This window comes from Myodes glareolus, chromosome 2, assembly GCF_982192425.1.
Source record: "Myodes glareolus chromosome 2, mMyoGla1.1, whole genome shotgun sequence".
In the NCBI taxonomy this organism is placed as follows: Eukaryota; Metazoa; Chordata; class Mammalia; order Rodentia; family Cricetidae; genus Myodes; species Myodes glareolus.
Window position 1 is genome coordinate 502,673 of NC_142027.1, and position 26,214 is coordinate 528,886.

Below are 26,214 nucleotides of genomic sequence, written 5' to 3' on the forward strand. Positions count from 1 at the left end.
GAATTAATAACTGAGTTTGAATCTAGCAGGTGCCCAAATTTGAGACCAAAACCCAGCAATTTCAGATGTTGGTGAACTTGCTAGCTAGCTTTCCTTCATCCTCACTACCCAGATGAGGTCTCCAGCACTGCCTCAGCTAGCACACTCAATGAACCCTGAAGCAAGGAGCTGGGACAGTTCCCCTGCTCTCAGGACCTCATTCACACTCACATGGCCAGGGCCAGCACTCTTATTTTGCTGAGGCAAGGTAGGTGCAGGGCCCTTTATCTCTTGTTTGCCTTAGCAGGTATATAAGAGCGGTGGGGTCAGATCTGCTGCTCTGTTGTGTGTGTGTTTCTTGTTTCTTCTTTTTACTTACAGAAGGGAATCCCAGATGAGAGAACAGTAATCAACAACCACAGGCAATTTTAAATACTTATAACTATAATAAAGATTGGCTTGGCAATTCATGACAAATGCAATAGCAGCACCAACCATTTTGGGGGGTGGCGGGGTTGAGTCCCAATTCACAAAATGAAGCCAATACCTAAAGCAATTATTAGGCTAAGAAACAACAGCTCTACCGGTCGAATATAGGGAAGAGCCTACTACCACTAATTTGCTAAATGGCCATAGTGTTCAGCTGACTCCTAATAGCTTATTATTATTCTCATAGATTATTATAGCATTCTACTCTCATTTGAGAGAGTCTTTATTTGCAAGAGATGGTGATTAGCATGGAGACTCACAGCTGGCCAAGGTGCAGAGAAGAGAGAGCATGATGTTCAACCTCAAATAGAATTTTCATACTATTGCGGTTCCTGTAAGAACAGTTCCTGTAGGTTCATTTGTTTGAATAATTGGTGTCCCGTTAGTGGTACTGGCTGAGGAAGTTTAACCAGTGTGACACTGTCGAAGGAAGTGTGTCACTAATATCAGACTTTGAGGTTTAAAAATCTTGATACCATTCTCTATATCCCATGTATTTCTGTTTATAGAGAATTATCCCATGTTTCACTGTTTAGAGAGAGCCAGCCCATGTATTTTTACAGCCTGCATCATTCTGACAGCTCTCAGATATTCCTAACTTATTCAGTACCTCATTTTGTGTTGCTTGAATTAGACTGAAAATAAATTATTTTGTAATCTTTTTCATCTTAATGCAGTTTTTTCAGTCCTTTGAATTCTTCTGCTTTCAGAATAAAGTAGTTACTGGTCCTTTAGACATTTTTTTCATCTTGAGTTTACATGTATTTCTGTTTCTTTTATTTGTTCAAGGGCGGCAATCAATTTTCACTAAAATTTTCTTTGATTTTTACAGTATTAAATAAGGAATGAAACTATTTTAATTACCCTTTTAAAATTAAAATGATTATTACATAAACACATAGCAGGTCAAATCTCAATGAATAAGCATTGATTGTTCATCTGTAAATAAAATATTCATAGCACAGTGCTGCCTCAAACTGCAGAATAGGGGTTGATGGAAGTTCTGTAAAAATCAGAGGTGGGGAGGACTGTTGTAAAAGATAATTTTTGGCTTGAAAAAATGTATTGGTTTTAGAAATGTGAAAAACTAAAATAAAAATAATAACTTAATGCTTGTTTTTTAAAATTAAGTCATAATGTGAAACTTTTGAGAAATATTTTGTGACCCATAAAGTAGATCTTTTAGACTATTCTCTTATGTGATTTATTAAGAGTTGGTTTTAGTATTTTTGAAATCTGATTACTCGTTTACTGAACACAGTCATACAGTATAAATATTTTATTTGTTCTCTGTGTTCTCTTGATTATAACTGGTGAACACATTGCTAAGGATAATCTCCTGTCAAACATAATTTGTTATAGATCCAAACATGCAAAGCAATACAGACAATGTGAACATCAACAACAGCAGCAGATCTGAATAGCAGGATTATAATTAGGAGGTCTGGTTTAATAAAGAGAACAGTAAATATTTGCTTACAGATAGCCCCATACATATCAGTAGCGTGCAATATACATATATACTATTGATATACATATTGCTACATAACATCAAAAGGTTATTTGCCATTTGATGCTTTAAGTTAGAAGTACTTTCCAGAACCTGTGTCATGGTGGAAAACAGTTATGATTTCAGTCTATTTCCCTTGTCCTCTGTGATACGGTGATACAATCTCTTGATGGCCTTCTTCATCTCCTTGTTTCTTGTTTCTGAGTGTGTAAATCAGGGGGTTGAGCATGGGGGCAATGATAGTGTAAAAGAGAGCAAATATTTTGTCTTCTGGTAATGTTATTGCTGGTCGAATGTAAATAAAGAGTAGAGAAGCAAAGAAATGTGGGAACTGCAAGTGTATAGGGCTTTGCGATGATTCTCTGCAGAGTAAGACCGTACAGTATATATGATCACAGCGTATGATGTCAACAAGACCACAAAAGTCACTAAGCCCATCAGGCCAGAGTTAGCAAAAACCAAGAAATCAATATTTCTGGTGTCAGCACAAGCCAGTTTGAGCAGAGGGTACACATCACAGAAGTAGTGATCTATTTCATTTGGGCCACAGTAAGGTAAGAACACTGCCAGGAGAAACTGACCAAGGAATGCAGAAATCTCCCAGCACAGGAAGCGGCAATCATTGCATCGCATCTTTGCCTGCTCATAATGATGGTGTAGTGCAGGGGTTTGCAAATGGCCACGTAACGATCGTAGGCCATACCAGTGAGGATAAAGACCTCAATGCCCCCAAAGAAGTTCATGGTGAAGAGCTGTGTCATGCAACCATTGTAGGAAATTGACTTTCTTGTTGCTACTAAGTTGATGATCAGCTTGGGGGGTCAGAGTGGAAGTGTAACACAGATCTGAAAACGAGAGGTAACTCAGAAAGAAATACATAGGTTAATTGATAAGGTGACTACATGTGACAGAAATCATGATAAATAGGTTCCCGAATAAAATTGCAATGTAACAAAGTAAAAATAAGACAAAATAAAGAGATTGTATTTCTTTTGTCTGAGAAAGTCCTAGAAGAACAAATTCTGTGATATTAGTCTTATAGTCCATGATCCGCAAATGTCTGTATTAATCTGAAATAAATTTAAACATGTGTGAAATACATTTAGCACAATGCTGCAAATTGTCCCCTTTCAGCGAGCAGATTAGATTAAAAAATATTCAGAGTTTGAATAATGTTAAATTTTCATCTTTATTTAAGAAAAATTTCCAACGGTGTTTTTTTTGTAACATCTTAAAAACAGGAATAGCTGTTAAATAGTCTTACATATTTGAGATGAATATTAATGTTGTAGAATAAAACATTTTGGTATTGTGATTCTATAGTGATGCATTGTCAAACAAAAATGGATAGGATACCACCAAAGAACTATAGAAGAGCTACTTCTGTAGAATCCCAGTCTAGTATACTTTTTTCTGTTCATTTTTGAGAAGATATACAGAAACAAATGATTAAATGTGAACACATTTACATGTAAATTCATGATGTATAATACTTGAGTACTGCCACAAATAAAATATGTTGAGTCATACACTCTATATACAAATATATGTGAATAATGGGCTTGTGTATTTGGAATCACTCCATAGTTATATAGGGTTTCTTTTTTCACCTAACTGAAAAATCTGTGTTGATAAAACACAGCCAAAAGCCAATTTGAGAAGGAAAAGATTTATTTGTCTTACAGACAACATTCCTTGATGAATGCCAACCCAAGGCCAGAAACTGGAGGCTGTACATGAAACATAGAAGATAGAAATCTGTTCAGCTGCAAGTTTCCAAGCTCAAATACAGCCAGCCTAGGGATGGAATTGCCACCCCCCCCCATAGCCTGGAACCTCAATGAGCAAACAAGAGCAATCAATGAGCAAACAAGAAAATGCCATATGGACATCTCACAGGTAAATTATATGTAGGTGATTCTTCAACTCAGGTTCCTTTTGCTGGGTGTGTCAATTGGACAATGGAGACTAGCCATCACACCAACCTAGAAGTGATAATTCTTAGTTTCCAGCAATCTCAGTTTCAGAATTTCAAACTGCATTTTTCATGTTCTCCCAATTATTTTCTCTACACTTCCTACTTTTTATCATCTTGAAGTAAAGTAATCCAGACGTCATGAGTATTTCTGTGTTAACTTTTTCCTAGCTTTACTTTCTTTCGTGATGCCAAAAATAGAACCCAACACTGCATAACTATTCTACCCACAGAATCTCACTTTAATACGCATAAACACTTTTGACTTGTAGACTTTTAAATATAATTTTATTAAATTTATTAAAAATATTAATATAAGAAAAATAATATAGAAGAAACTTTTGATCAGTCTGCTTGATCGTACAAGAAATTCACTTTTTTATGCAAAGGAGAACATTATAAACTATTTTATATTAGTTGCGCATAACACCAGTTCCAGTAAGTTTGAGATTCATTGCCCTTCCATTTAAGTTCTCATTTAATTTGTGTAAAGATTAAGCATGTGTAAATCTTTTCAGAGTGTTACAGAGTTGGTGGTAAGTGCCAATACATCCTTCCTGGAATCCATTACACTAGACAGTGAGGAAAAGTTTTTTTTGCTGTCACATGAAATTTTAAGTTCAATTAACAGACGTATTTTAGGCTTCCACATTATTACCAATGATTTAAAAATGGGTAATGCTCTATTTTATCCTTTTCTAAAACTCAGATTCTTCTGACTACATGGAAAGAATGAATTATTTATTCTTAACATTTTATGTAAGCTGGATCAAGACTCTTTTGACTCTTTTTCTTCATTTTGTATAGGTAGACATTTTGTCTACCTGTTCTTATCCACCGCAGCTCTTTGAGATTCTTCAAAACATCATACTAAATCAGTGTTTAAAAATATCAAAGGCCTGTGTTATTATAACAATAACAGAAAAAATTCTGAAGAATTTAAAACTTTCAAAGTGAAGATTAAAAGATCATCATTTTGTATGTTTTAGATACACAGAATTAATTTTAAAGGAATAATTTTATGCTTGAGTACAACTGAACATATTGAGACATGCTAAAGAAGCTATCATTTAGTTTACTTTGTACCTTATACAAAAGTCAAATAATCAAATAAATCAAAATATAAACTAATGCTCTAGATATTATTTGAATTTATTATGCACCCCATTTTTATCATCCTTTAGAATAATGTGTGTGTATGTGTGTACATATCTGTCATGTTCGTAAATTGAGAAAGTCACAAAGAATGCATGAAAAAAGGAAAATTATTTGAGGAGGGTTTCTGCAGGGAGAGGTAGGGAGTAAGAGAGAATAACAGGGGGATAAATATAATAACAATACTATACACATATCTATCAATGTATTTAATTTATATGACATATATAAGCCATTTTATCACTACTCAGTAAATAATGCTGAAGTTTGTCTCTTTCATCTGCCTGTATTATTTGATAATTCCCTGAACTTAAATAGGTGACATCCTTTTGTGCAGTTCTGCTTAGGTGTAAGTCAAAAAGAAGACAAACCTTGATTTTCAGAAATCAATTCTGAACTCATTGTTACTTATTGTTTTACATTGGTAGAGAGGGATTTGAAGCTGGGACTAATGGCTGCTTGCATTTCTGTAAGCAGATCAGAGTAGTTTTGCACAGACAACCTCTTCTACTTTTCCTCCTTGCCACTGATGCTTTTCTGATCCTAAAATTATGACATTTCCTTTTTCCCAGAATGTGAAACTCCCTTACCTACATAATGTAAGGAATGTCATTAGTCAGTGTGTCCTACCACACTGACTCCAACTCTTTACACACTGCCTTCATGCCACAGAATGAGAAATCATGAGATCAGAGATAGTTTAAATTTCCCAGCCTTCTCTGATTTTTTTTGTTTTTGTTTTTGTTTTTTTGTAACTGTACTTGGATGAAGTTGGACATTATGCCATTTCCTGTTCAATTATTTTCAGTTTTATCATAATTCCTATAGTTTACAAAATATTTCATTATTGACTTATCACAATAATATGTATACTCAGAATCAATGTGCCCTCTGGTGCTACAACTAACTGCTTTATATGGATTGTTTATTTGTTGAATGTTAAATTCCATAACTTGGTTCTGTACCGAAATTCTACCTCTATGAGTATTAGGGCCATAATGTTAGTTTTCCTTTACAACAACATAACTGAAAGCAGAACAGAATAAAACAAAAGTAGACTAAATGAATCAATTTTGTATTGAATCTTGATTATCTGACTGTGGGATTAATTATACAGAGTTTCTGAATCTAATATTTTTGTCCGTCAAGAAAGGGAAATAGATCTCACATTCTGTTAATTTGCATAAAATTAACTTTTCAATCACTGCTTACTCTGTGGTAGGTATTATGCAAGGTTCTCAAGTCCCCAAATCACAAAGGGTAGACTAAGATTGCTATTTAGGAAGAAAAATAGCAATTTATCTTTGTTTGTTAGCAAGATTTTTAAACAGATAAGAAAATTTTCAGGGTTTCATAAGTTAGCTACAATTCTAAAATGTAATCAGTTACTCATTGGTTATCTCACTTGACTTCAGTGAATACTTACAATGTAATATACATATGACTCTGATTATATTAAATGAGTTACAAAACAAAATGGGAGTCTTCAAACATGGAAAGGGAGTGATAGGAAAAGAGAATTAGATAGGTGTTAGAGAAAGGCAAGAAAAGTTGGGAAGAGAATGTAATCAGAATATATATGATATTGACAGAGAACTAACATAAATGTTATACATATGAAACGGTCAAAAAACTAACATAATAAATTTTTTTCTTTTAATCAACTTCATACAAATTGTCCCTAAAATTTTAAATAAAGAATAGAAGCATCATAAATAATGATTTCATTTATTTTTTAAAAATATATTATAAGAGCATGATTCATAATGCTTCATGCAGAATTTTTACTGAGAGCTGATATTGAAAAATAATTTAATTTGCCATCTACTTGATTTAAATTTTATGCAGCATGATCCACAGCTACTCTTAATTTGGAATCACCCATTAAGTGTAATGGATATGTGTTTAAATTTTCACCTACAAGTAATTTTGTATAACCTGAAGATAACACTTACTTGTTTTGAAAGAAAAGTCCTGTGGTATGTTTCCAAAACAAACTTGACTCTTTCTAGCTTTAGTTAATATAACTGAAGAGGTAAGGAAACTGATGTCATGCATATTGGCAAATATTCACAGCTCTCTTCCAATATCACATTTACTTTAGTCCCGAGGGGAAGTGAAAACGTAAGTATTTCATGGTTTCTGTTCACTTACAAACTAATTTTCTTGGCAGATACAGTGCTGACAGAAATGCAGCACAGTATCACTGTTTCTAGAGTAGCTCACTGAGATCAGTTGACCAAGGTTAAACAGAACTCTTATTTAAAACTTTGTTCAGGGGGCTGGAGAGATGGCTCAGCAGTTAAGAGAATTGCCTGCTCTTCCAAAGGTCGTGAGTTCAATTCCCAGCAACCACATGGTGGCTTACAACCATCTGAAATGAGATCTGATGCCCTCTTCTGGCCTGCAGACAGACACACAGACAAGAGTATTGTATACATAATAAATAAATAAATAAATAAATAAATAAATAAATAAATATTTTTTTAAAAAAACCCTTTGTTCAAAAGTCTAAAAAGGGCTAGCATCAGTGCATCCATCATTTGAGTATATCAGAAAGCTACAATAAAATCACCTGTCATTGTGGTGAGGAAGTAGTCATTGGAAAACTGATTTTTGTAAAGAAAAGTTACAATACTTAGATATTGAACAGCAATAAAAATAATATTAATATGATAGAACTGGAAACTCGATGTAGCCAGTTTATGCAAAATATAAGTTCTAACTCTATCTACAGTTTTTGAATTATCCCACAAATTCCATAAAGCATATACTATTATCTAATGGAAACATTTAAAATTTAACACCATTGCTTGCCTTTACCCTGCACTCCATTTCTCTCTCTCTCTCTCTCTCTCTCTCTCTCTCTCTCTCTCTTCCCCCGTGTGTGTGTGTGTGTGTGTATGTGTGTGTGTGTGTGTGTTCATGTGAGTGTATGCACATTATAGAGATTACGTGTATATTTGTACAAGCACAGAGATTAAAGGTTGACTTCCTGTGTCTTCATCAATAGTTCTCCACCTTGTTTGGAAGGAGTTCTCTCAATAAACCTGGAACTCATTTACTTAGCTTGGATGAATACTTAATAAATATCAGAGATCTATAAAGAAACTTTTCAGTTTTATAAGGGCCCATTATTGATTGTTGATCTTAGTGCCTATGCTAACAGTGTTCTCTGTGCAAAGAGTCTTCTCTTGTGCCAAAGAGTTTAAGGAAATTTCCCACTTTATCATATATCAGCTTGAGTGTATGCAATTTTGTCTTGAGGCCTTTATTCCATTTGAACATGAGTTTTGTACAGGGTGATGATCATGGATATATTTGCATTATTCTACAGGCAGATATATCCAGTTTGATCAGCACCATTTGTGGAAGATGCTGCCTTTTTTCAAGTGTACATCTGTATAAATATCATGTGTCCGTAGGTGTATAGATTTATGTCAGGGTCTTCAATTTGATTTCTTGATCATCCTCTAAAAACTGAAAGTAAGACTGTTATGGAGACACAATACACAAATCATAAAACAGAGAAATCAAGCAAGTACTGGTGTAAAGGACTCATCATTATAGGTTATTTCTAACATGCCTAGAATGTGATAACACCTACTAGAGATGAAAAGTGTGACGCGCTTCCTGACCAGCAGGAATGGACGATCACAAAATCAAGAATCCTTCTCAATCACAATTTATTAGAGCTCCTTGATTGAAAGGGGGAATGGGGAACAGGGATGACGAGAGAGAGCTAAAAATCCAAAGACAGCCGCTTTTCTAGGGTGAGAGGCTAGAATGCTGATTGGTTGATGCCATTCTACTAGGACCCAAGGCCACGGGACAGGTCAGGAGACTGAGTCTCTTGAAATGCAAAACAAGGCTCTGAGCACACCGGCCTAAGGCGGCAACATCAAAGAATATGTATACCTCCAGGCTGTAGGACTGCTGGCACTATCTGGCCAAGGCCACATCCTGGCAGCTCCCTACAGAAAAGTAATCATCAATGTTATCCAGTTACATGCCCTGAAAACTGCAGTTCATGACCTGCTGATACATGCCACTTAGTACAATGATAGTATGAATTTTATGGAATGAAACAACTATTCTGATGTGATTTCAGGACCATTCCATGAGTTGGAACTACTGCATGGCATCATTATCTCATGTCCAAATACCTGTGGCTAGAGAGTTAAAAGGTTGTTTTGGTTAATTGTATTATACCTGTAAAAAGACACTATGCATAACCAAGAAAACTTATAAATGAAAGAGTTTCTTGGGGCATTCACTTTCAGGTGGGTTAGTTAGAGTACAGGACCATATTGCAGGGAGAGTGGCGGCATGCAAACACGTATGACATCAGGGAAGCAGCTGAGATTTTGCATTCTAATCTTTAACCACAAGCACTGAGAATGGCATGGACTTTTGAAATTTTGAGGCTCATGCAGTGATACATTTCTCCATCATTTTCAAATAGACTCACCAACTGGTAACCAAGCATTAAAATATATGAGTCTCTAGGGGGCATTCTCATCAAAACTGTCACATGGAACCAAAAGGAGATGCTGCTATAATAGTTATGTTAAAAAGATATCATGTTAAAATAACTCCTAATGATTCACCATTATACTCTTAGAATAGTGCATTTCTTAAGCCTCTTTGGAAGAGCTTCTTATTGGTATTGAAAGACCCTGATATGGGGAGACTCTCACTCAAGTCTGGGGATAACACGACCCCTCAAGTAACTCATGAGAGACTGTCATTGCGACAATCACATGAGGTTTAATCGATGGGAAGACAGGAACCAGTGCACTGGGGCCGAGACTCATAACCCACGCAGGGGAAGAGTTCAACCCCGAGTAGCTGGGAGAAGGGGTTTTTAAAGGAAGAAACCACAGCCCAGTAATCCAAAGGGGTAGGGAGGGCATCATAGAAAATTCCAAAAATACCAATGATAATCACAAGAGGGCAACTCCCTGTTTCTCAAGATTATTCTCAAGATTACAATCTAACTTTATCTTCAGCTAGTTCCTGAAACTGAACTGTCTAATCCTAGATTTCTGATTTTTCCCTCCCTGTTAGATTTTTGGCTCTATTTTTTTCCTGCTAGAGGGATTTGGGTTTATCCAGGTCTTTCAATATAAACACAGAGACTCACAATTGGTCAAGGTGCAGATGTGACATGGTGCACAAGAGCAGAAGTTCATTAGAAAAATAAAAATCCTAGCAAGGTGTAGAAATATAGAAGATATAAAACACCATGATGTAGGCATATAGTCTCTCCCATAGGTGAGGAGTTGTTGGAGACTGACAGATATTACAAGAGAAGAGAATTTTCTTTAATGTCTTGGATAGTAGTGCATCAATCTAAGGCAGGCAAAACATGCAAGAATATTTGGACAATACAAATTGTGTTTGATTCACACAACTCTATGGTAGGGGAGAGACAGAGACAAAGAGATAGAAACACAAAAACAGAGAGAGTCAGAGAGACAGAGAAAGAGAAAGATACAGACAGACAAAGAGAAACACACTGAGACAGAGTCAGACACAGATAGACACAAGGAGAGGGAGAGACATAAGTTGGGTATCTATGAAGGTAAACAGTTAGAGTGGATTTGGTAGGAAGTAGGGGTTTGTTTCAATGAGAAATGTTGGGGTCCGATGCCCTAACATAAAACTACTTTTCCCTAACCGGACCAGTACAGAGGTGTGGGAAAAATTGAGACACAGTTCATACAGCAATATCGCAATATCGGAAAGGAGTCTCAGGGTTCATTCATTCCTGAAGATCACCCGCGTTTATTATTCAAACACCTTTTATTCCCCCAGGTAAACCAAGGTGGAAACTTATTAATATTCTCTTTCCAGGGGATGGGTCACACCTGCAACTCAGTCACCAGCTTGGAATCCACACCTCTCTCTAGGCAAACTACAAAATAACAAAAGAGAAGGAACAATACATCTTAATGCTTTTGTTAGGTAGCCACAGCTTGTCTGGCAGGATGGCAGTGCTTTAGAAGCCAAGCATGGCCAGAGAACTTGACTGTAAATATCTTGTATGAAATGTGGGCCTCCAATCTACTTCCTCTTATTAATTTTAATAAAACCTATGCTTCTGCAACAGAACAGGTAGATTGCACATGGCTTGGGCAAAGATTTCCTCATTTATACAAATTTTCTCATCTTTGGAACAGACATTGACATATGATAGCTCCTATGTTAGGCATCTGGGTAGAAAAAACTTCAAACCCGTCATTGACTTCTGATCTCTGTAAAGAAAAGAGATTAGTGGAGAGAAATATTCTTTTGGGCCCTATGTCTCATAGCCATACCTTTTTGTCAGGGTAAATCATAACGCTTTATGAATAATCAAGCTCCCAAAGGCTGTAGTCTCCTATTTAAAGGAGAAGAGAATGGCCTAAGTTGAAAATGTTTTTCCCTCGATTTAGAGCACCACTTAGATCTAAAATTCTTAGGACATGTAGCAACTTCCAACATTTACAGTGTCTCTAAAACTTTTCTCAGTAGTTACCAGTAACAACAAGTCAAAATCATAATTCTTAGCATTGTCAATCAATACCAACTTTTTCAAATCTCTTTTGGTCAGTACCATTGTTCTTACATTATAGGCCAATACCAATTTTTCTCATTATCTTATAAGCAGTTGCAAATATCAGGTCATTACTGGTAAGAGTACAATACCATTTGTTGTTATTACATACCACTTTCATTCTCTGAGCAGCTGTTAAGCCCTCAGTCTGCCCCCTTCTTAAGTGAAGAAAAATTTTTGTCATTTCTTATTTTGAGTCTTTCTTTCCCTGAAAGTAATGTTTAGGTCTTAGTTCTTAGGTTTAATATTTTAATCAAAATGAGTTCTGTGTGTCAGAAATTAAAAACACTCGAATGTTCAGTCTGCATCTTAGTTCTAAAGCAAACAGGTTTCAAACCACAGCAAGCTGCAGACACCATAGTCAGGTCATCTCAACAATGTCTCTTTGTCTGAAGTCTCTGGATACCAACCCTTCTTGGGTGGTTTTGAAAGAACCCCGATATTGGAAGACTCTCACTCAAGCCTCGGGATAACGTGACCCCCCCCCCAATAACTCACAAGAGACCGTCCTTGCTGCAATTACACGAGGTTTAGTGACAAGATAACAAGATGGGAACCAGTGCACTGGGGCCGAGACTCATAACCCATGCAAGGGAAGAGTTCGACCCCAAGTGACCAGGAGAAGTAGTTTTTATAGGAAGAAACCACACAGCCCAGTAATCTGAAAGGGGGCAGTGAGGGTGTCACAGAAAATTCTGAAAATTCCAGTGATGATTACAAGGGGGCAACTCCCTGCCTCTCAAGATCATTCTCAAGGTCATAATCAGCTAGTTCCTATTCCAAAAATACCTATGATAATTACTAGGGGGAAACTCCCTGTTTCTCAAGATTACTCTCAAGATTACAATCTAACTTTATCTTCAGATAGTTCCTGAAACCCTGAAACTGGCTAATCCAAGATTTCTGATTCTTCTCTTCCTGCTAGATTTTTGGCTCTATTTTTTTCCTGTTAGGGGGATCTGGATTTATCCAGATCTTTCAGTGTCACCTTTTCCTGGATCACTGCTTTATTAGATTCTACTTTTCTTTTTGTGATTCTGAAATGAATAAATGTTGATAATCATTATTTCTGCCTGTGGATTTTTTTCAACCATGTCTTTACAAACTAAAATCATGGTGGGAATTGCCCCTTCTCTCTGCTTCTTTTCTTAAAAAATAGAGAGGATGTAGAGATAACATAAGTGAATTAGTTTATTTACCCTCAGATCTTAAGAGTCAGATTTTCACTTGCTCTAGTAATCTTTCTGAACCCTGAGAGGTTTAATGGGCATAACTCCAAAATAAACCTTGAAAAGGATGATTTTTGTTACCATTTTCTTTTAAACATAGTGTCTTAGTTAATGTTTCTATTGCTACAAATAGACACCATGACAATGGCAACTCTCATAAAAGAAAAAAATTTATTTGAAGCAGGTTTACCAGTTCAGAGGATTCATCCATTGTTGTTAAGGAGGGAAGCATGGTAGTGCACAGGCAAACATGGTACTGGAGAAAGATCTGAGAGTTCTTTATCTGCATCGTTAGGCAGCAGGAAGAGAGAAAGAGATACTCGGCCTGGGTTAAGTATTTAAAAACTCAAAGTCCACCTCCTGACACACTTTGTCCAAGAAAGCTACACTTACTCTAACAAGGACACACCTTCTAAGAGAACCAATCCCTATGGACCAAACATTCAAATACAGGAGAATATAGGGGCTATTCTTATTCAAATCACCACACAAAGTAAAATGGGATTTTCTCCTCAGTGTGTCTTGGCATTGTCTAAAGAAAAAGACCACTTCCTGCATGCATCAGCCAACTATTACTAAACACTGGCCAAGGACTTTGTAAAAAGTGCTATTGAATGTTTTCAGTATCAATCATAATATTTGTTTTGTATGATACTAATATCTTTCAAAAAAAATTAACTGAAGGGAGGATGCAATTTAGATGGGGTCAAAACTATCCATCTGTGTGCTGAGTGGGGCCTCATTTCTGAAATTGGGTAGACAAATGTTCAGTAAAATTATTTATTATTTTTATATTATTTATAAAATAATATCAATATGAAGGAATACTCCCCTCATTGGTACATAGTGACTTTCATATTATCTCTTCTGATCACGTTTGTCTAAAAATGGCCTACACAGATGCTGGTGTAGCAAACTACATTTGATTTCACATTCCACTAGCTTAGGTTATTGCAGTCCAGCCTCTCACGTATAGTCTTATGTCTTTGTCATGGAGTTAGTAGTTCATAAGCTTTTGCATCTTTATAGGTGCTATTTTTTAAAATTCACTAAATTAGTCCTTTTTTTTTTAAATTTAAGTTTCAGGACCTTTTGTATGGCTCTTTTTAGTAGGAGGTTTACTAAAACTGGGACAATTAAAAGAAGATTATTATGGGCATTGTAAAAAATTTCATGTAAATTTATGAAATGTTTCTATTTTTAAAGGCCATTTATAATTAGAATTATTTAAAGATATTTAGTGATTCCTCTCTTATTAATATTAGTCTTAAAGTTTAAAGGACTCTATTATAAATCAGAGTACGTTTATGGCAACTTTAAAATATTTACTGTAAAAAATAATTTTGTTGTTGAAAGTGCTCAATGTATAGTACACAGATATGTTTAACATTAAAACTAATGTAGTAAATATTTTAGTTATATATAGATTTATATAGATTTTAGTCATATATTAATTGTTATTTTGTAGTCAACTATGCCTTTTATTTTTAAAATTAGTGATAGTTTAAATGATAAAGAGCCAAAGAATTATTTTTAGTCAGAATTTAAAAATATAAGGGAAAAAGTACATGATCATTTGAATTCAGGCATGTCCTTTATTATTTCTGAAGATCTGTTTACTGTGTATTAATTGATAAAGCGTTGGAATCAATAATCAAGTTCTAATAAAAATAACGATTGCTGCTTATTCAATATTTCTGTCCTTAAAAAAGATCGTTTTTTCCTGTTGATTAGAATTATGGTGCCATTCTGCCACCTAGTGGAGTTTGCTTGTAAACAAACCAAAATCTCACTGCTGTTGATCTGAAGAGTTTTGTAGTATGATTAGCGCATCTAAAAAAAAATTCCATCAGTTAAAGAGTAATAGCATTTGCCGTGGAAATATTTATGTTATCATTAATTTCTGGATATATAATTTCATAAGATATAAGTGTAAACACAGAAAGCATGAGACTAAAAAACACATTTCAATGTACGTATGAGTGCATACAGATATACTAGTCCTAGACTGCACTTATCCATATATAAAACTTTCTACCACCATCTGTTAATCCAAAATTATGTGTTTTTGCTAATTTTAACCCTCCTTTTAAAACTTAAAGCAAATGAGGACTTAGACTCTACAGATAAAATGTCTTTTATCTAAGGACAACACATTGGGAGAAGCCTTTGACTGTCATCTCTCCTTCCTCTAAATCATATAAGATTTCCAATTAACGGCATTAACACTAAACACATTATGAGGTCAAATCTTGGGATTAAAATATGTAGTAATTTAGCACACAGTTTTAAGAGTTTACAATAGTTGGAACAATTATATAAACTTGTGTGGAGATGGAGAGGTGAGGGCTAAGCTCACAAAATTACAAACCTGAGTGAGAGCAGCATCATGAAAGGATATTTTGCATTTCTCTTAACAGGACTTTAAAATCATCACACACATACAACTATGCTTATATTTTAGTCGTAACTAGCAAGCTGCATATTTTACCAGTTCTTCATAGCTGTGTTTTATTACCTATTAAGAACTTAAACTTAAAGTATCCTGGATATAAATTTATTACATGAACGCTTGTGAGTATACAATTTGGTGTCCCCAAATGTATTCACAGTGTTGTGCTGCTGTATTCACTCTCTCCAGAACATTTAACCAGCCCAACAAGAGTTGTGGACATGCTGGATGATTCTTCCCCAGCTTCTGTACCTGGTTAACTGTATGGAAGCTTATTGTATCCATGAAGTTCGTAAGTACCACACAGGGTTGGATTTGTGCGCTATGCGTTTTCTGTGTTGATTTCATCTATTCTAATGTCTGTATAGATCATTCTTGCTGAAGGATGCATATCTGTTGATAGCTAATTGCTTTGTTTCTGTCATTTGCTTATTGTAAGTAAGGATCACCTGAAAATGAATATGTGAGTCTGGTATTAATTAATTTGGTACTTATTTGAGGTAGAATTTCTGTATTATGTGGCATTTGCACATTAATTGCTTTATGAAGCACCTTACATGTTTCCATAAACATATCACAGATTTACATATTCTCCAATAATACTAAAAGGACACCACGATCTCCATATATTTTACCCACTTCCCATGCTTTCCCAACCTCCTTACAGCCGTCTCCTTTTTTTCTTCTCTTACTTTCTTCAGCTTTGACTATCCTGGAATTCACTTTGTAGAACAGGCTGCCCTTGAACTCACAGAGATCTAGCTGGCTCTGCCTCCCAAGGTGGCTAGTAATGGTGTGCACCACCACATCTAACTGAAAGGAGTGGTAACAGCTCACACCATTAATCCAGCACTCAGGAGGTCAAGATAGGAAGATCGCTGAATTCAAGATCATCCTGATCTACACAAGAAGTTCCTGCAGCCAGGTATATACAGTATCTCAACTACAAAGCAAAACAAAACAAATGTACAAACTAACAGAAAGAAATGAAGAAATACACTTCTTACTCAAAATCAGTGAGTTGTTCCTGATGTTTTTTTGTCATTTCCCTAGCAATTACCAATGGTGACCTGCTTTAGTCCTGATTATTTGGCATTTGTATATCTTCTCTGGATATATGACTACTGTGCTTCTGTGCAAAATATAGTGTTTAGTTTTTTCCATTGTATTATTTTTATAGCTTCCTAAAAGGAGTAGTAATCTTGTAAAACAAATTATAAATAAATAAATCATATGTTTCTCTATTTTAGAAGGAAAGAAATGTGTGATCATAATCTTCTGAAGTTGTAAATCCATGTGTAAATCAATACTATGTTGCATTTAAAAATATTTTTAAAAAGTTTGTATTCTTATTTTAAGCAAATGAATATCTTTTCTGCATGTAGTGTGCCCAAAAAAGCCAGAAGAAGGTATATGAATCATTAAAATTAGCTATGAAAATGTTGCTAATATTAGAGAAAATTACAAGAAAAACATCACATGTGGTTTCAGTTCATCTATTTGTTTGATTTGTGCCTCCATGGAAATTCTTCAGTCTCATTCTCTAGGGTTCACATTCCCAAAGTATTTGTGACATACATGTAGGTTACAGTTTGGTGCTGGATTTCTGCTTTTTCCATTTCCTTTCTCTCAGTTTTCACAGAGACATTTTTTCATGTTTTTATTATGCTTCATACAATTAATTAATTAAAAAATAAATTGAATTCTTAGCAGAGACGGCTCTGGAGCCTTTTAAATTTTGTTAAGAGTCTTAAGTAAATGAATGCATCAAACTTTTCTGCATTGTGGTGAGTTTGCTCAAATCTCACTTTATTTTATTTTAAAAGGAAAGTGATATAAGGTCTTAGTCTTCTCAGGCTTTAAAATCTATGCATAAATCTACCATCTATGATCATCATATGGTCCAACTAACTAGATGAATTTATTGTGTTGTTTCCCATTGTATGGTTCTTGTGTTACAAATATTTCCAAATAATTTTATTTGTTTGTATATTTAAATGTATTTTCTTTAGATATACAAACATTTTAACTTTAATCAATTATAAGATGTTCATGAAATACTTATTTGTAATTATATATGTATATGTATATATGTGTGTATACATATATCACTTTATATTAATTCTCAAAAGAAAAATTGAGGATACAAAATAAATTTGATAATTCTTTAGTTTCTAAAATATTCAATATGATATTCCATGCATAGAAGAAATTTAATGAGAAGTCTAAGTTGGATCTCAGAGAAAGAAAGGAAGGACTTGCTCTTTACAGGAACGTATTTATAGTGTGTACAGCACACAGAGCCATCAAACAACTGAATAGAGATGACACTTCCTAGAGTAAAATGGTTGATTTAGAAATTTAGTACCAAGTGCATTAAAATAAGCACCAAATATGAGAAATGGACTGAAAAGTTACACATGTTGAAAAGATGTATCAGAAGTTGTTGAAATCACATTTGTTACTGATGGGAAAGATTTCTCCTTCAACCCTAAGTTGCTCACATATTTTTATATTAGGATCAGAGAAAGAATGGAGGTTTGTGTAAAGTTTTAAAAGGTCTAGTTATAGAATTTGGACTCAATAAAGTTTGTGTGAAATTTGTAAATGTATTCATGATATAATAAGTGTTGTGCATTGAATTAACCAAACCCAAAGTAGTATTTGAAGAAAAACTACATATATACATCAATGATAGTTTTTATATAGAGGGCACAAGTCTACTATTATTTTAAACAATAAAATCACAATATAGTGAATACTATAAGGCTTTAATTTTTGCACACAGACATGTCATTTTTATCTTATGTGCAACAGTGTTAATTTGATGCTGAGTAGTCAGTAAATACTTATAATGTAGTTCTAAGAAAAATGTAATTAAAATCATAGGAAGGAGCAGTTAAGACATTTTGGAAGAGCATAGCACATATAGGAGTAACTCCTTTTCATTTTTTCTGTAGCTGTAGTTATTTTGAATAATTAGGAAATTAAAAGATCCAAGTTTTCACTGTAGCTGCTGCTTTGTATAAATAAAATATGTCGTGATACACCATGAGTTTACAGTGTGCTTGCTGTAACAGCCAATAATACTTTCTACAATTTATGATGAAATTTTATCCTATGTTTGAGTGATCCATCTTTAATCTTGTGAATTGTATTTTATTATGGAGTAAGCAACATTATACTGCAAAGGAAAGCATATATTATGATATGTCAGCTTATATTTTGAATTAAAAAACTTAACCACTGAAATGAAATTATTTGTAGTTCTTTACAAACATTTTTCACCCTGTCTTATTAATTGTGTCTGTTTTTCAATTTTTCTGTTTTATCTCAGGGACCAAGAAAACCAGACTACTTCAGTGACCTTCATCCTCTTGGGCTTCTCAGAATATCCGGACCTCCAGGTGCCCCTGTTCCTCCTCTTCCTGACCACATACTCCGTCACTGTATTGGGAAACCTGGGCATGATTGCCATCATCAGGGTCAACACACCGCTTCGCAACACCCCCATGTCCTTTTTCCTTGCTCACCTGTCCTTTGTGGATTTCTGTTACTCCACTGCTGTGACACCCAAACTGCTAGAAAACTTGCTTGTATAAGACAGAACCATGTCCTTCTCAGGCTGTATCCTGCAGTTCTTTGCATGTACATGTGTGGTGACAGAAACCTACACGTTGGCAGTGATGGCCTACGACCGGTTTGTTGCAGTGTGTGATCCTCTTCGCTGCACGGTTGCCATGTCCCCCAAACTGTGCTCCATTTTAGTGGGCGCATCATACTCTTGGGGTCTAATATGTTCCACAACGCTTACTTACTATTTGATGAGATTATCCTTTCAAGCAGTTAATATTTTAAATAACTTTGTGTGTGAGCATGATGCTATTGTGGCTGCATCCCACTCTGACCCTTACATCAGCCAGAAGATTATTTCTGTCTCTGCTACATTTAAGGAAATAAGCAGCTTGGTCATCATTCTTACATCCTATATTTTCATCTTCATCACTGTAATGAAGATGTCCTCCACCGGGGGCCGTAGAAAAGCCTTCTCTACGTGTGCCTCTCATCTGACTGCCATAATTGTTTTCCATGGACAATTCTTTTTCTCTACTGTGTACCATACACAAAGAGCTCATGGCTCATGGTCAAGGTGGCCTCAGTGTTCTATGCAGTCTTCATCCCCATGTTAAATCCCCTGATCTATAGTCTCAGGAATAAAGATGTCAAAGAGACAGGAAGTTAATCAGTAAAATCATATAATGCCATATTCATTCATTTTAAAGGAATATTGTACAGAATGTCTCACACTTTCTATAATGATAAACAAAATTAATACTTAAAAAATAAAGAAGACAGCAAGTTTAACTCCAAGTTATCTTGTTAACCATTTTTTTTAACTTGAGGTTGAGTATTTAGCTACAAATAATAAAGAAAGTAGCCATGAGGTTTTTTATTTAAGTGAAGATTTCATACTTGAAATTCAATGTGCACAATTTTTAAGATAGTACACATTCATTATGAAACAAATTTCTCCTTTTTTCAGTCATTGGCTAGCAAAAATTTAGATACATGGAATTGATTAAATTATTTTGTAATTAGTAGGGTGCTTAATTGCCCGAAGTAAATTTTTGTATTTTTGCAACTCTCACTTGCTAATCAAGACTGATGTCTTTTGCAGTATCAAAATTTTCATAAAGTTCAATGTAGTTCAATGATATTCTACAACAAATTGTAAATTAAAGTTCTTTTTATTTTTAATTATTGATTCTTATTTCTAAAACAAATATTGTAATTTCCTTTATTATTAGTGATTTTTAAAAAAATACTTATCCAATCAGAACTTTCTAGGTGCTTAGAAATAAACATTACTATATCAACAATCATAGAGTTTAACTATCGGGATACCTCCTTTATTTAATATCTGGTAGTCTGTAAATTAGATATGATATGTATTTAACAAAAAACTCTGCCAATTGTTATATACATTTAAAGTAATGTTTTGAACAAGAAATAATGTAGTGGGAATGAAATTACAATAAAAATGAATTCTATTTGTCTTATATGTACTTTTAATGTATATCACAAGTTTTAAAAACCATACGTGATATTTATATATTAAATTATAATTTTGACACTGTAACTGGCTTTCCTCATTTGTAGAAGAAAACAAAACTACAAAAAAGTGATTGTGTTGTGGTAACCACCCATTCTGGAAATAGATTTGCGACCCACTAGAGGGTATAGGAAGGAATCCATACTTTGTAATGTAAATCTGTTACAAAGCCTATGGCAGGGTATGAAACTGAATCTAGGGGGGAGACTTAATTCTAATGCTTAGCATGAAACCACCTTCTACATAGACGTTTATATCCATCACTAACAGTCTGAGTCAGTGAAGTTTATCTAGCAAACTTCAGTGAAGGCTGTCTCATAGCTACACAAAGTGCTGGAAGAAGTGATGCTTGAAAACTAAGCACTAAAGTTACATGTACTTGGGAATATCTGAAAATAATTTCACAAGTTGAAAGGAATGTTGATCTGGATAGAGATGAAAGAGTGTGCTGATACTCAAATCTTCTTGCCAGAATATTCACTTCAGGGATTACTTCTAAGACATTTGTGATTTTAGGCCTGTTAATTTCTGTAATGTAAAATAGTGTGATAATAATTTCTTATAAGAGGGTTACTTCACATTTGTGATTTGACAATTTGACATTGAACAATAGCACAGTTACTTTCTAAGTGAAATAAAATGTCTAAAATGATATGCTTCACTATATCAGTTGGTATTTATTATCTATCTCCCTCACATCGTTGTTGCTTAGGCCATAGTCCAATGATGATCTATCAAACAATGACAAAGGATACCTTCTGAAAGCCTTGATATTTTACAGCAAAAAATAAGACAAAGAAAACAGGTACCATGAAAATCTTAGTGACATATGAAAGACATGTAGACAGCTGTGTATCATCCCACCATTGAAATCATGATTATGCTGATTTATAGGAACATAAATATAAATAAAGGAAGAGAGAAAAATAATTCAGGCTATGTATTTTATTCAAAAATTTAGAGAGAAAAAAAGCAATCTCCTGGCTGATGTCTTATTCGGAGTAGGATATTGCACCAGTGCCAAGAAGCTCACAGAGAATAGTTTGTGAACTTTGTACTGAGAAAGGATCAGGTCAGCAAATAACACATTGCTATTAAAGAATCAGCAGTAGCTCAAGAGTGTGACAAAGACAATGACAAGGAAGTAGCCTCCTGAAGACTATAGAAAACATGATTATAGATTGCCACAAGTAGCTATAGTCCAACTCCTGCCAACATGGATGCACATACTAGCAGGGTCCAGAAAGACGGTCCACTGATCAAGAACGCACGCTGTTCCTACAGAGGATATGAGCTCATGTATCAACTCGTACAAAGGGCAACCCACAAATGACTGTAATTCCAGTTCCAAAGGTTCCAAGACTGTTTGTGACTTTCATGGGCACTGCACTCAGGTTCATAAGCCCACACTCTAACATGCACATAATAATTAAAGGTAAATTTCTTTAATAAGATACATACAAGGATTAAATGACTGAAGCATGCAGGACTGACAAGAGAAAACAAAGAAAGAATCCAGCTGTAATTCAGATAAACAGATAGTTAAAGGTCATATAAAAGTAAATGATGTTTCAAATAATAATGTAAATACTGCTTTGAACAAAATCTTTAAAATTTTATCTACCCTTTGTATGTTCTGTACATTACAATTTTATATGCATAAGTTTCAGATGTGTATGCAAAAGCAAATTATGTAATCTCAGAACCAGCAGTTAGTAACTATGATGGCTAAAATGTTATAAACTTTATAATTTCCAAAGTGTATTTCTTTCTTACGGATGGAAGGCAAGATAAATGATTCTAAAAGTGCTCAAATGAAGTTTAAAGAATGTGCATAATATAATATGCCTTCTTATTGCTTGCTGGAAAAGCAAACAAAGGGAATTATCATTCATATATACTCATATATAAATATAAAGGTCCTCCTGTACAAATGTTAACATGCATACAAGGGGGAATTATAAAGGGTAGAGAAAGGGAAGAAATAGGTGTGACTTAAGAAAGAGAAAGGAAAAGAAAGAATTAAAAGAGAGAAATACAAAATATAATGAAATTTATATTTATATTTCATTATAGAATCATGATTTAGCTCTCTCCATTCTAAGATTAAAAAACATAATTTACATTCTCTATAAAGCCATTTGTAGTGAATAATGTAACTGTTAAACACACACATTATCCCCATTTTCTCAGAATTTTTTTGTTTCATTACATGAATAATATGAAATCAGTGAATAAAAATATTAATAAAAAATTCTTTAGGTGTGTGTGTGCATGTGTGTGGCTATGAGGGAGAAAGGATTTTTACATGGATTAACTTCTTCACAGTCTCCTTTACATCCTTATTTCTTAGACTGTAAATAAGAGGATTGAGCATAAGGATGACCATGCTATGAAACACAGTGACTATCTTAATAAGAAGCAGTGAGCTCTTGGACTTGAGCACACAGTGAAGAAGGAGAATGATTCCGTGGCAGAGGGAGATAGCAGTCAGGTGGGGCGCACAGGTAGACAAGGCTTTTTGGAGTGCTCCTTAAGTAGGAATCTTGATGACAGTAACAAAGATAACATTATAGGAGACAATGATGATCAGGAGACTACAAATCTCATTGAACATACAAACTAATAAGCATGCCAACTGGCTGAAGGAAGAATCAGAACAGGCGGTTGAGAGGATGGCAGAGTACTCAAAACAAAAGTGGTTAATGATGGTAGATCTACAGTAAGATAGTGCCAGAAGAAAATATGTGATTGTGGTAGCACAGAGCCCACCCCAGAGGTAAGTTATGCTTACAAGGAAAGTACAGGGCCTACGAGACATAGCCACAGTATAGAGCAGAGGGTTACAAATGACGACAAAGCGACATGAAGGTTTGGGCAACCACACAAGCACAGCCAAAGTAAAACTGGACTATGCATCCTTTGATGGACATAGATCTGTCTGTCGTTATCAAAAGGTCTAAGAGTTTGGGTACAATCACTGTGGTGTAACAAAGATCAATGAAGGATACATGACTGAGGAAAAAGTACATGGGAGTGTGGAGTTTGGCATTGATCCTGATGACCAAAATCATACCCAGATTTTCCAAAACAGTGATAGTGTATATGATCAAAAACACCAGGAACAAAGGCACTTGTAAGTTCGGATACTCTGAGAATTCCAAGAAGACAAAGAAGACTCCAGTACTCTGGTTTCTTGAGTGATGCATTTGGATCCTATTGGAGAAAATCAGAAAATTCATTACAGGCACAATGATACAGTGGAAGATGTTTATAGTAAGAAGGGAGAGAGAATATACCTTAATTCATGCTATAGCATACACCAATTGGTATTTGAAAAGAACATAGTGTGACTTTGAATCACAATTTTTTTTATACACATTGGTTTCTTATATCAGTTGGAAATAAACATTACCTCATTTAATATACACCAAGAAGTCATGAGCACCCCTGTGTAAACACTTTAATGTTATCACTCAGGGATAGTCAACACTCCAAACTGGATATAAATCCCATTTCACCATCTAAGTTTTAGGACACCATCTCTGATAGTTCTGTTACTGGAGTAGAGCTTGTAAACAAGGCTCTTACTATACAGATGTGTGCAATGGCTTTAGATTCCCAAATAACTCTTCTTAAATAACGGTTGGTATTTTTTAATTAATTAATTTATTTATTTATAAAAATTTCTACTTCCTCCCCTCCTCCCAATACTCTCCCATTACCTCCACTCTCTCCTCCTCCCTCTCCAATCCTAAGAGCAGTCAGGGTTTCCTGCCCTGTGGGAAGTTCAAGTTCCTCACCCTCCCTCCAGGTCTAGGAAGGTGAGTATCCAAAACAGATTAGGATCCCAAAAAGCCAACACAAGCAGAAGAAACAAGACCCAGTGCCATTGTCAATGGCTTCTCAGTCAGCCCCCATGTCAGCCACATTCAGAGAATCCGGTTTGATCACATGCTCATTCAGTCTCAGTCCAGCTGGCCTTGGTGAGCTCTCATTAGATCAGTCCCCTTGTATCAGTGGGTGAACGCACCTTTAGCAGTCCTGATTTCCTTGTTCATGTTCTCCCTCCTTCTGCTCCTCATTTAGACCTTGGGGGCTCAGTTCAGTGCTCCAATGTGGGTCTCCATCTCGATCTCCATCCATCATCGGATGAAGGTTCCCTCTGATCCTGCCTTCCTTGCTCACGTTCTCCCTCCTTCTGCTTCTCATTTGGACCTAGGGAGTTAAGTCCAGTGTTCCAATGTGTGTCTCTGTCTATATCCCCATCCATCGCCAGATGAAGGTTCTATGGTGATATGCAAAATATTCATCAATATGGTTACGTGCCAAGGCCAGTTCAGGCACCTTCTCCTCTGCTGCCCAGGGAACAATCTGGAGACCTCTCCTTAGGCCTGGGAACCCCTCCAGAATCAAGTCTCTTGCAAACCCTAAAATGGTTCTCTTAGTTGAGATATATACCTCCCTGCTCCCATATCCATCCTTCCTCCCTCCCCCCCATCCCATTCCCCCAAATCATCCCCAATCCTCTCCCTCTCCCTTCTCTCTAACCATCTCCCGTTACTTTCACCCCCCATCCCCCCCACCACCCCGTGCACCCAAGTTTGCCTGGCAATTTTGTCTACTTCCAATATCCAGGAGGATAACTATATGATTTTCTTGAGGTTCACCTTCTTATTTAGCTTCTCTAGGATCACGAATTATAGGCTCAAATACCTTTAATTATGACAAGAATCCACTTATGAGTGAGTATATACCATAGTCCTCTTTTTGGGTCTGGGTTACCTCACATATCTATCACCATGCACAAAACTCAAGTCCAAATGGTTGGTATTTTTATGAAAAAATTTAAACATTGTCTTATTAAATTGTATGGTGTTTGAGTTTTAGTGTCTATTTCTGTTTTTGTCTTCCTGTTTCTATATTCTAAGATATAAAATGCCTCTATTAGTAGTTATGAACATTAAACTATTTACTAAAAGAAAAGGAATTTCAGGGTTTCATGTGCATGTTGATAAAATGACATGCATGGAAAGGAATACAATATAAAATCTCAAATTCTTTTGAAGTACAATGATATATACATAATGTAAAGAGTACAGAAATTTGCAAATGAATTTAGCATCACAGTCATGATTTTATGAACTGGGACATGAAACATAAATAAAATTTAGCATACACTCTAATATTCAACACTCCGCAGAATCCTTTAATAAAAGACAAGATTATAAAGCCAGTTCTTTTCCAATACTGACTCATCTTACACAAAAACATTAACACAAAGGGTAGAGAGTCACATCTTTTGTCTCCTTCATTGTTTATTTTGTGGAACAGATAATTAAATAATTAAAATGTTCATTTTTATTACAAAAATTTAATTTATATAATTTAGGGAAATGTTGTTTTGTAAGACAGAGGTATAATATAAATCGTCATTTTTTACATTGAAAACCAAAAGTTCTTGATTTATCTTTTCTATAAAAAGGCATATGCACTGGTTATTCTATTCCTTGTTTCGTAGGTTTAATTTCCCTTCTGCACGATTCTACATGGTGGATTCTCTACATTGAGAATGCCAATACAGAAATTCACTTTTAATGGGGTATCTTATACAGTATTTTATATTCAAGGACAAATTATTTTTGTCCAATCATTTCTAATCTTGAATACTTAGATTACTTAACATTTTCTAGCAAACCTAAATCTCTAAA

General features: G+C 35.0%; 3 pseudogenes; 1 reads left to right on the forward strand and 2 right to left on the reverse strand.

Annotated features, from left to right (window-relative positions):
• Positions 1 to 2,092: 2,092 nt before the first annotated feature.
• On the reverse strand, positions 2,093 to 3,025 carry LOC146895381 (olfactory receptor 4P4-like; annotated as a pseudogene).
• A 12,247-nt stretch (positions 3,026 to 15,272) lies between these two features.
• Positions 15,273 to 21,155, forward strand: LOC148122823 (olfactory receptor 5D3-like; annotated as a pseudogene).
• A 1,632-nt stretch (positions 21,156 to 22,787) lies between these two features.
• LOC148122824 (olfactory receptor 1165-like) lies at positions 22,788 to 23,745 on the reverse strand (annotated as a pseudogene).
• Positions 23,746 to 26,214: the final 2,469 nt, after the last annotated feature.